Source organism: Lynx canadensis, chromosome D4, assembly GCF_007474595.2.
Source record: "Lynx canadensis isolate LIC74 chromosome D4, mLynCan4.pri.v2, whole genome shotgun sequence".
Classification (NCBI taxonomy): Eukaryota; Metazoa; Chordata; class Mammalia; order Carnivora; family Felidae; genus Lynx; species Lynx canadensis.
Genome location: NC_044315.2, coordinates 35,646,923 through 35,659,506, shown reverse-complemented (window position 1 = coordinate 35,659,506; position 12,584 = coordinate 35,646,923).

Below are 12,584 nucleotides of genomic sequence, written 5' to 3'. Positions count from 1 at the left end.
TGTGTCTTCCTCTTTCTCTGCCCTTCTGCCTCTTGTGCTCTCCCTCTCAAAAAAGAAATAAACATTAAAAAATAATAAAAAATTAAATTCTAGTTAGTTAGCACATTTAAAACTCCAGGCTATAAAAATTCTCTTTGATCTTAACTCTAACAAATCCTTTTATCGTTATTGAAAATTGAATGTTTGGCTTGGCAAGGAACATATCTTTAGTACAATTGGAACCAGTGGAACTCTAATTTGGCAAGTAGTCTTCCTTATTGAGTAATGGATATTTTAGAATATATTGCTATTGGATCCTGTAATGTGTTCTTAAGGTTAACTTTCCAGGAGAAATAAGCTGATTTCCATTTTAGGGCACAAAAGCAGTTACATCTGATTTCAGAATAAAAAAATCTATTAAGAATTATCACTCACAAGAAGTAAAGATTGTTATTTGATTTAGTAGTGATAAAATATTTTTATGATAATTTTTAAATAGTTTAGTTTTTTTTTCTTGTAAATAAAGGAACCACAAAATTAAAGAGACACCTCAGGCTTCCATTTTCTGTGTTTTCCTTATATTTTGTTAATTTAGGAGCCATCTTTTCTGCCTGATGTTATGGATCGCTGCATTCATTCATGCGTAAATTCTTTAGTCCTACTTGCCTTGAAACTGTGTCATAGGAAATGGCAGCTATACCAGTAGAGCTTTTTAATATGAAGGATGACTTAGAAATGCTGTATTACCAGGTGTGAAATCTTCTCAAATCACGGGACTAAAGCCCACACAACCAGAAGTATTTATTCATGCAGATATTTACCATACCAACATTCCTTGTCACTTTCCCATAGTTCTAATTAAAGAACTAAAGCTGAAAGTCTTGGTTTGACCCTCAACACACAACCAACAACAGTTACCCTCTTCCATACAGGTCCAATTTGTTGTTTGAGATATTGATTATTCATTCATTTATTTATTTATACCTGAATTTACTTTGAGTTTACACGGGCAACTTATTTATTTTTAGAGAAACACTGCTTGTAGAGATGGGCCATCTCCAAACTTTAATCATTAATATTACTCAAGCTCACCCCAGTGACTCACTTTCTGTGTCTCACACACTGGGTATGTAAGGGAGTACATAAAACTGAAGAACAAAATGGTACGTCTTTCCAAAATTTACTTTTATTTATATTTATGGGAAATAATATTTCCCAATGGGAAATGGGAAATATTCTCAAATATTTATGGGAAATAATGCTATACATATTCCCACAAAATGATAAGAAGAAATGAAATAATTTTTTCTCCTGCAGACTCTCTTGGACTCTCTCTTCCCTAGGAATTGTAGGAGGACTTCAAATTCCCCATACTTTACTATTAGCACTTTTTCAGTCAGAAAGCTTGGGTATGGACATTCTTATCTAAGTGGATGGACATTATTATCATATTCTATTCTAATGGAGGATGAGAAATATTGTAAGATTAAAAATAGAAATTAAATGGGCAAATTTGGTGAATTCAGAAGAACCTGAGAGATCAACAACACTTAGGAAGAAAGAAGCAATCTAAAACAGGTCAAACACCACAGTATTTATATTCTTGATACCCCAGAAGCAAAACAAGTGAAGACTATACTTGGTATTTGATATATTAAAGTGAATTCTAGAGATGCTGACCTGCTTCTGTCTCACGTCCAGATACCTGGACTGAGACCTCTTCCTATATTAACAATATTATTTAATTATGTAATTTAAAGAACCATAAAGTGATTTTTTTGAAGAGGAAATAATGAATTTGGGAAGAAATAATATTAATGTGTCTACAAATGAAGCGAGTTGAGTGTGTACACCCAGTCGTCTGCATAAGGCATGAATTTATTATTTTTCTTCTGTCTGTGGTCCAGGTTCAGTGGAGGTCATCAGTCACACAACTGTGTATTTATGTTGCCACAAAGGTCTTTCTTTTATAAACCCTGCCTTTAAGGAGCCTTAGAGTAAAATATGGACAGTTAGTCTGCAGTCTGAGCAAGCAGCTGATTAATTTTTGCCCAGAAGTGGCACAGCCTTGAAGGGTAGTGTCAAGAGCCATGTTAACAAGGCCCAAGGATTTCCTGAGCATAATCTGTTTATTAGCTTTGGTGTAAACTTCACAAATCTAAGCTATATCACTCAGGCTTATCTTAAATGTACTTATAAAACAAAACATAGTAAATAAGGATTAAATAAAATATCTAGCCATAACTGAGAGCTGACATACGAAATAGAAGTATATGTAATCCCTCTGCCATTACAAAAGATAATTTTTATTATGATATTCAATGCTCTTTATATACAGAGATATGTAAAAATATATACATGTTTTGAGATGAATTGAATAGCTTATTATGTGTAGATGATGAGAGCTATGTAAGAAAATGTATTTTCTGTTTTGTTTTGCCTGATAGGCTGCTCAGCATTAAATTTGGATTCAAATCCTGTAACCTACTCTATCAAGTTTGGGATATGCTGTTCTTTGTTATCTTATTTTTATGTCTTAACATATTTTGTTTGCCTCTGTCTTTGGATCTTATTTTACATTGCTTTTATTGTAAATCATCTTATATCCTTCTTGAAAATACATAGATTGAAATAAATCAACTTAAAATAAGATCAAGGATGTAAGATGATAGAGCATTATAGTCAATCAATAAACTTCATTGATCATCTCTTATGTGAAAGGCCCTGCAAAAAGAATAAGGATACCATGATGAGTAAGAAATTACCTCTGACCCCAGAGAAGTAAATCTAGTTGTGTTTCGTTGTATTTATAAAAGTAAATCTGGTTTTCTATGCTAGCAGAAAAAATCAGCAGACATTTACTGGCTTAAAACAACACAGATATATTATCTCACTGTTCTGTAGGTCAGGAGTGTTGTGTTAGCTTGACTAATTCCTTTTCTTTGGGTCTTATAAGGCCGAAGTCAAGGCATTTGCCTTTCTGGGCTCCTATCTGGAGACTTCTGGGGAGAATCTTCTTTCAAGCTCATTCAGGTTGTTGGTAGAATGAAGTTTCTTGAGGCTCTAGGCCTGAGGTCTTCGTTACCTGCTGGCTGTTACCCAGAGACCCCTCTCAGCTCCTAAGGGACACCTGCATGCTTGCTTACATAGCCCCCTCATCTTCAAAACAGCAAAGGTGCATGAAGCTCCTCTTATACTTCTTACCTCTTTGACTTTTCCTGCCACTACATCTCTTCTGCTACAGCCAGAGGAAGTATCTGAATGCAATCACACATAAAAAAATTATTGATCAGTACAGGAGAAACTCAGAAGTATATATTGAGAAAATAAAGGCAAATAATCAAAATAGATTAAAAAGGGAATTCAGTTTTATCCACACACAACATTTATTATTCATCATAATAAATGGAAGGTAAAACTTCTGTTACTCCTGGTAATGACACAGTATGACAAGAACATATTACTGTTTTGCCACGAAATGAAGAGAAAGCATCTCTTAGTCAAACTGGTGTAACCAGCTGAGCTGGTTTTCTGGCTTATCACAAATACTTAAGCAACTATTTCTTCTCTAGTTGATTTCCTTCATAATTTCTCTGTTGGTAAAGGCAGTCACGTCATTTCTCAATGAATTTGGAAGTCACTTATAGCTTGGGTGAAAATGGAACTTTTATGACTCATGATCTTTTATAGCAAAAAAATTATTTTCTGTCTGTAACTATACAAGTGAAGGGCAATTGAAATCTTCAAATATCCAGAATTGCCTAATATTCTCTGTTTTCAGGGGAAAACAGCTAACAGCATATATGTAATTAAATACATGGTACTTTAGAAGATAAAAATGATAACCCAGAAACCCCATGCAAGGATGCTTCATATACCTGTCAGTAAGGTAGTACCTTCATACAAATGTCTTTTTAAAGATTTTTTAACGCTGATTCAAGACTTATAACAGCACATTTGTAAATATTTTCAATAATTAAAAGTTTTTTTTTTCTTTTTTCAGTACATTAAATAGTCATAAATTTATCAAGTAAAATTTGTCTAGCTCAAATGTCTGTCTTAGTTTCATTGATATTTTATTTATTCTAAATGAAAATAAATAGATGAGAAATCATTCAATAAACTCACATGGTGATGCAAAAGCTATTCTCTATTACTGCTTATTCAGGATTAGTAAATACAAATAGAATTTATTATTTATGGTACACATATTAAAGATAGTTGGTAGAGTAAAATGAAAATAGCTTATTATCAGTAGATAGGAATTAAAGTCCATCTCATTTCTGATATATTTTAATTGTATGATTTACCTCTTAAACAATCTGAGCATATTTCTCTATCCCTGTAAAAGAGAGGTTTAGATTAAACAATCTCTAAGCTCTTTTCATACTATAAATAATTAGAATTTGAAAATATAGGTAACAAAATATCCAAGAAAATGTATGCATAAAATGAAAACAAATTGATATCTAAAGCCTTTTTTAAGACTTCAACTATTTCCCAGTTAAAAGTGCAAATGTTTTCCAGAAAACAATGCTTTTATGTTGACTTGATTTACAGTCACTTTCCAAAATTGGAAATACACCACATAAAGTAATTGTTTTTAATGGTTATTATACTTTAGCTTGTAACCACTCGATAATGTGACTTTTTCTCCCTATCTTTCTGCTTCTTTCAAATTAGATGCTTTATCTTAATGGGATTTTTTTCTTCCTGTGTTTTCAATAGATGAACATCTCTTTGTGTTTAGAACCACTGAACATCATCAAATTCATTTGAGGTTTAGCCTGCCTGATATCTCCCCCTTTTTAGATAGCATGGGGAAGCAGGAAAAGCAAAAACAAAAACACCCCACCCAAACAAAAAATTGCTTGGGAAGTGTTTACCAAAATATTCAGTATAAAAATGAGATATGGCCAATTTACTACCAAGGCACCAAATTCTGGTAAAATGTTTCACATATTTTGTAATAATGTTGGGAAAGTTTTCTAGATTCCTGGATACTTATCATACCAGATAGTTATTATACAATATGCCATAAGTAATGGAAAAATGAGTGAGAATCCATCACTTTTTAAATTGTCGTTTTATATATCACTGAACAACCACAGTAAGAATGGCAGAAAAAAAATTCACCACATTATTGATTCCATGCTATTCGTAAGAAGGTAGAATATTTTGAACAGATTAGTACTAAGATCTGTCTAACTCTATGTCTCACCTTGGTATCTCTGAAAGAGACATCATCAGTCACCCTGGGGATTTGTGTGATTTCTACCAACAGGAACTAGAGCCATATTTCAAAACATTCTGAAGTATCATAACTTATTGGTGAATTTTTCTGTAGTATATATATCCCTTCAGCATATACTAACTTCGGAGAAAGGACATTTTAAAGTTACTGCCCACCTTATCATGAAATATATCCTTCCAATTTAATGTGAGGTTTTGTAAAAACTCTAGGAGTGTCCTTAACTTAATGATGGAGCAAAGGAAAATAAAATTTATGTAATTTGATTTAATATTCTTCAGGCTTAACTTCTTTCAGGCTTTTTGTTTTTCTCCTCTCTGAAGTAATTAAACTAAATCTCTTGTCAAATGCTAGATCCTTCTTCAAAATTTTGATAATTGTGTATATCTTGAAACAATTGCCATTTTCAGTATTTTTTAATTGAAATGCAGAGGACAAAAGTTCTATGAATTAGTCTAGGGGAAATAAAATGATTGTTTGCAAGATAAATACTGAGTATTTCCATTTCTTTTTCTTTTTTGCTATAGCTCTTGTAGGGGGTCCTCAACATTTTGTTGAGTTTTCAGATTGTGACACTTCATTTTAATGTGGAAGCAGAAAACACAGAATTTGAGGCCAGAGATACCAAGCATGGAATACTATATCTGCCACTCTCTGCAAGATCTTGGCCATGCTACTTAAATTCTAACATTTGTGATGAAATCAATAATACTCCTTCACAGATGTCTTAAGTGGATTGGGCTGTTATAACAAAAATTGCCTTAGACTAGATGACTTAAACAAATATTTCTTTCTTTTTTTTTAAGTTTATTTATTTTGAGAGAGGGAGCACGCAAATGGGAAAGGGACAGAAAGAGAGAGAGGGAGAAGGAGAAAGAAAGAATCCCAAACAGGGTCTGCGCTGTCAGCACAGAGCCCAAAGCAGAGCTTGAAACCAAAAACCAAACTGTGAGATTATGACCTGAGCCGAGGTCAAGAGATGCTCAACTGACTGAGTCACCCAAATGTCCCAGCAAACTATTTCTCATGGTTCCAGAGACTGGAAGTCTGAGCTCAGGGTGCCAGCATGATTGGCTCTTGATAAGGACTGTCTTCCTGGTTTCCACAAAGCTGCCTTCTTTCTGTCTCTTTACACTGGTAGGGAAAGAGATCTTCATTCTTACAACATTGGTAGGGAAAGAGATCTTCATTCTTATAATTCTTCTGATAAGGACACTTTCATTTCACTCATATATATCAGCAAGGAAACCTGCCTCTGGAGTCCTCCAAGAAGCTTTGTTCACACTTGAAGAGAAATGTCAGTACATGCTCATTCCTGAATAAATCAGTATCTAGGGGCAATTAATACAGATTCCCTGATAACAAATTTCATTTGTTATAAAAATGGAAGGTCAGACTATTAAGTGCTGTCAATATTAGATAAACAACCCATACTTCTTTTACATTTCTCTAGCATTTGCTTGCCATTTCTGTATCAAGAGAGTTTATTCATATGCAAAAGTATCTGTAGAGTATTGTGTGTATATGATTTCCTTTGTTGAAATAATTTTCATGTTATTTAATTATGATACTGGCTAACACTAAATCCTCTAATAACACTGACCCTTCATGACTTGGACCCTTATATATTTAAGCATTCATGGAATGCTATATTTTGGGTTTTTTACTCTAAATTTAATGTGTGTTGGGTATAATAAATGCAACCTAAATATATTTTCAAATAACACATCTCTCTATGGTCTTATTGTTTAAAACCAAGGATGAAAGGAACGTTAGAAAGCTTAATCCAATGTGGGAGTCAGTAATACAATTTCCTATTTTCTTAATCCATTTGTATATGATAATGTATATTAGTGGGATATGTCATTTTTAAACATATGGAAGAAAGTGAAAGAGAAGAAAGTGAAAGAGAAGCTTTCCAAAATTAAGCTGCACTGTGATATGACTACAGCTTTCATGTGTAGTGCTGTAATCCTGAAAGCAAATGTCTGACATTCTCTTTCTTAAGTTGGAACCTGATTTGTGGGTTTATGTCTGCATCAGTGCTTCCTTTAGACTGTCGCAGTTTAAAAAGAGTAAACCAGCCAGCTTAAGATTGTCTTTGTTAACAGTTCTGGAAAAGTCATACAAAGGAGACGAGATAGATGAGGTATGCGGAAAAGAAAACTCCTGACTTTTACTGAATAAATTAACAGTATTTTGGATGCTTTTAAGGCATGCAATTTGCTCCTAGCAGCAACTAGCTATCAATATTTACTGTTTCCCTCCCACACCTTTGGAGAGGCTCCTACATTTGACCCAAAGACAACAAGTTCAACAATTTATCACGGTCATCCTATCAGAAAAGATTTTTACCAGTAGCTCTTGCTTTGCAATTTGAATAAGTGACTAAGGATGAGGAAAAGTTCAAATTGACTAGAATGCTGACTTAAATTTCACCGAAATAAATGAATATGTGAAAATTTCACTGTAATCAACCCTATTTACCCTACCCCTCCTCAACACCTACACATACGTCCTAAGAGATCCTTCTTTATCTAAATACTCATTTTCTGTGCACCTTCCTTCCCACCCAGTGCATTCTACTCTTCATCATAACTGGTCTTATGCATCTCTTATTTCCCTTACTTTATTTTAAATCTCATATGTATATAAAGAGTGTCCTACACACAACGGATACTTTAGTTCCAAATGACATTGTAGAATTGCCCATTCAGTACCGTTTTTAAAACGCCCTATTGTGATGAATAAAGAACATATGGCTTCTACATTTGCAGTCATTTCCTTTTTTTCCCCCTTTTCTTCTATTTTTCCTCTTAATTGAAGGTCAGGTGTGGTATTAGGATTAAGGGATGAGGGACAGTAACACTGCCAGGTTATTACTTCCACTTACTCTTCAGATTAAATAAAAACAAAAAAAACATGTAGAGCTCTCATTAGTGTGACTATAGATATTTGGGAGAAATCATTTATACCATTCTTATGTTAGACAGTCTTATCAGTGTGAGCAAGGATCTTGTCTGTGTTCACACAACATCTAAACTTTCCTGTTGTTGGTACTCAGTAACTGGTGTGTATTGTATGGAAACATAAGTTATGAAAATATAAAGTTGATTTATTGCTTTCTTAAAATAGAGGGGATGCCACTTAAAGCCTATGAATAAATGCATAAATACATAAACAAATATATAAATAAATACATCAATGAAATTATATATGGATAAATAAGAAATAACTAGGTTGTGGGGCGCCTGGGTGGCGCAGTCGGTTAAGCGTCCGACTTCAGCCAGGTCACGATCTCGCGGTCCGTGAGTTCGAGCCCCGCGTCAGGCTCTGGGCTGATGGCTCGGAGCCTGGAGCCTGTTTCCGATTCTGCGTCTCCCTCTCTCTCTGCCCCTCCCCCGTTCATGCTCTGTCTCTCTCTGTCCCAAAAATAAATAAACGTTGAAAAAAAAAATTAAAAAAAAAAAAAAAGAAATAACTAGGTTGTTATATCTGCCCAAACTTCATGTGAATGTGCCTCATTTCTGGGGGCTTTGGGCTTTATAGTATGGACTCTCTTAAAGGATAAACTGAAAGTAGTAACATTTTTAAGAGTTTGAGCAAAAACTGATTAGGCAGCACCAAGTCAGACATGGTTGAATGCTCCACAGTCAGGAGCTCTGGAAAGGACACTTCTAGAGAAAAGGTGGAAGCAAAGCAAGAAAACCGTTTTGGTTTGCTTATATAATAACGCAACATTAGAGCCACCTTGTCTAAAAGCTTCCTTGATTAATTTAACAACACTTAAATTAGTCCCATTCTGGCAACCTTTTCTTCAAATTTGAATCTAGTCTTTGGTTTTCTAGAAACTGCAGTAAAAAAAAATAAAAATAAATAAAAAAAATGCCTATATTGATTTAGAGTAAGTAAGTGAGAAATCTTTCGGTTATTCTACATCATATATTCCCACTTGGTACCTTATAAATGCCCTATTTTATGGTCAATTTCTTTGAGCACAGATGAAAGCAAGATTGGATCTTTTCTGTTGCATATTTTCTTGTAACCCAGTTTTAGTATCTCTGAAATAAACTCCTCAAGAAGAAAAAAAAAATGTTTTTAATTTCCCAGTTCTAATCTGGGCTCTTGCCATGACTGTATTTTAGAAATTGTAAAGTAAATGAGGCAGTGATGAAGCTTTCATGCCAGAAATGCTTTTAAATACCAAAGGCATGTCATTACTGCTGAGTTTCGTTTTTCTCCTAATTCTTTAATTAGATAGGATAAGAACCGCATCTCTTAAGCAAATTCTCCTATCCTTTCCTAGCTTCAAAAATATCTTATATTTGTATGCCTCATATATTAGTTGTAATGAACTTTTACAAATTATAGACTTTGTTCATTCAGCCTATGCTTGAACTAAAGTGAATTCTAGATTTCTGTGTTCCTGAAAATAAAAGCCAAATTGTGTCGTTTCTTTATTTAGTTCAGTAAGTTAACAGATAAATTGATGTTTTAAATTCTGTACAGAAAATAGAAAGAGTAATCTTATAACGTATTTGAAAATGGGCAACTGTAGAATTGTTTTTAAAACTAATGACCCAGAAGCTAATTGAGACATTACATAATAAATAGAACTTTTCCTTCTAAAATAGTTTTAACAAGATAATATAAATGGGTTTTCATTTTTGTTAAAACGGTTATGGAAGTTTTAAGGTAATTTTAAAAATCTGTTTTTAAAATGATAAAGCCAAATCAACTACCTTCCAATGCCTGCCTCCCCCCCCCCCCAAAAAAAAAGTGGAGGTCAAGTTTTTGTTTATTTGGTAATTTTATTTATTTATTTATTTATTTATTTATTTATTTTTATTTTTGAGAGAGAGAGAGAAGCAGAGCACAAGTGGGGAAGGGGCAGAGAAAGAGAGAGAGAGAGAGACATACAATCCAAAGCAGACTCCAGGCTCTGAGCTGTCAGCACAGAGCCCAATGTGGGGCTTGAACTTGTGAATCATGAGAACATGTCTTGAGGACATGTCCTGAGCTGAAGTCAGATGCTTAACTGACTGAGCCACCCAGGTGCCCCTATTTGAGCTTCTTAAAACAAATCATGTAGCATAGGTACTAGAAGAATAAAAAGGCTAAGGAATAGCCTTCAATATATTGTGCAGTGATCTGAAAGTGAGGAGGAGGTAAAGATTTCCTGCCAAAGGAATGCTCCTAAATTAGGATAGTTGTTTCGTTAAGTAATAGAAGAAAAGACATCGAAGGTGGGAGAAGAGGGGCACAGCAACATGTCAGGAGCTAGATCCCAAATGGAAAGAGTAACCAACAAAATCCCATCTAGCAGAAGAATGAACAGACGGCACTGTGAGGCTTCCTGCTCTGCCTGTGTTATATTTCTACTGGCTCCTGCTTGATGCATGGATACCATCCCAAGGGGAGTGTGAGGCTTGAGTTTAGGACATGTACAGTAGCAGTGGTGGCACCAGTATGTGCATTTTTAATTTTTCAATTTACTTTTTTAAAATTTAATTTATTGTCAAACTATCTAACATACAGTGTGCAAAGTGTGCTCTTGATTTTGGGGGTAGATTCCCATGGTTCATCGCTTACATTCAACACCCCATGCTCATTCCAACAAGTGCCCTCCTCAATGCCCATCGCCCATTTCCCCTGCCCCTCCCCATCAACCTTCAGTTTGTTCTTTTAAGAGTCCCTTATGGTTGGCCTCCCTCCCTCTCTGTTTATAACTGTTGTTTTCCCCTTCACTTCCCCCATGGTCTTCTGTTAAGTTGCTCAAGATCCACATATGACTGAAAACATACGATATCTGACTTTCTCTGACTGACTTATTCTACTCAGCATAATACCTTCCAGTTCCATCTACATTTCTGCAAATGGCATGATTTCACTCCTTTTCATTGCCAAGTAGTCTTCCACTGTATATATAAACCACATCTTTTTTTAATATGAAATTTATTGTCAAATTGGTTTCCATACAACACCCAGTGCTCATCCCAACAGCTGCCCTCCTCAATGACCATCACCCACTTTCCCCTCCTTCCCACCCCCCATCAACCCTCAGTTTATTCTCAGTTTTTAAGAGTCTCTTATGGTTTGCCTCCCTCCCTCTCTAACTTTTTTCTTTTACCCTTCCCCTCCCCCATGGTCTTCTGTTAAGTGTTTCAGGATCCACATAAGAGTGAAAACATGGTATCTGTCTTTCTCTGTATGACTTATTTCACTTAGCATAACTCTCCAGTTCTATCCATGTTGCTACAAAAGGCCATATTTCATTCTTTCTCATTGCCAAGTAATATCCCATTGTATATATAAACCACAACTTCTTTATCCATTCATCAGTTGATGGACATTTAGGCTCTTTCCATAATTTGGCTATTGTTGAAAGTGCTGCTATAAACATTGGGGTACAAATGCCCCTATGCATCAGCACTCTTCCTAGCAGTGCTATTGCTGGGTCATAGGGTAGTTCTGTTTTTAATTTTTTGAGGAACCTCCACTCTGTTTTCCAGAGTGGCTGCACCAGTGTGCATTCCCAGTAAGAGTGCAAGAGGGTTCCCGTTTCTCCACATGCTCTCCAGCATCTGTAGTTTCCAGAGTTGTTAATTTTAGCTACTCTAACCAGTGTGAGGTGGTATCTCAGTGTGGTTTTGATTTGTATTTCCATGATGAGGAGTTACATTGAGCATCTTTTAATGTGTCTGTTGGCCATCTGGATGTCTTTTTTGGGCAAGTGTCTATTCATATCTTCTGCCCATTTCTTCACTGGATTACTTGTTTTTTGGGTGTTGAGTTTGGTAAATTCTTTATAGATTTTGGATACTAACCCTTTATCTGATATATCATTTGCAAATATCTTTTCCCATTCCATCACTTGCCTTTTATTTTTGTTGATTGTTTGCTTTGCAGTGCAGAAGCTTTTTATTTTGATGAGATCCTGATAATTCATTTTTGCTTTTAATTCCCTTGCCTTTGGAGATGTGTCAAGCAAGAAATTGCTGCAGCTGAGGTCAAAGAGGTTGTGACCTGCTTTCTCATCTAGGAGAAATGGTTTCCTGTCTCACATTTAGGTCTTTCATCCATTTTGAGTTTATTTTTGTGTATGGTGTAAGAATGTGGTCTAGTTTCATTCTTCTGTATGTTGCTGTCCAGTTCTCCCAGCACATTTGCTACAGAGACTGTCTTTTTTCAATTGAATATTCCTTCCTGCTTTGTCAAAGATTAGTTGGCCATACCTTTTTGGGACCAGTTCTGGGTTCTGTATTCTATTCCACTGGTCTATGTGTCTGTCTTTGTGCCAATACCATACTGTCTTGATGATTACAACTTTGTAGTAGAGGCTAAAGTCTGGGAT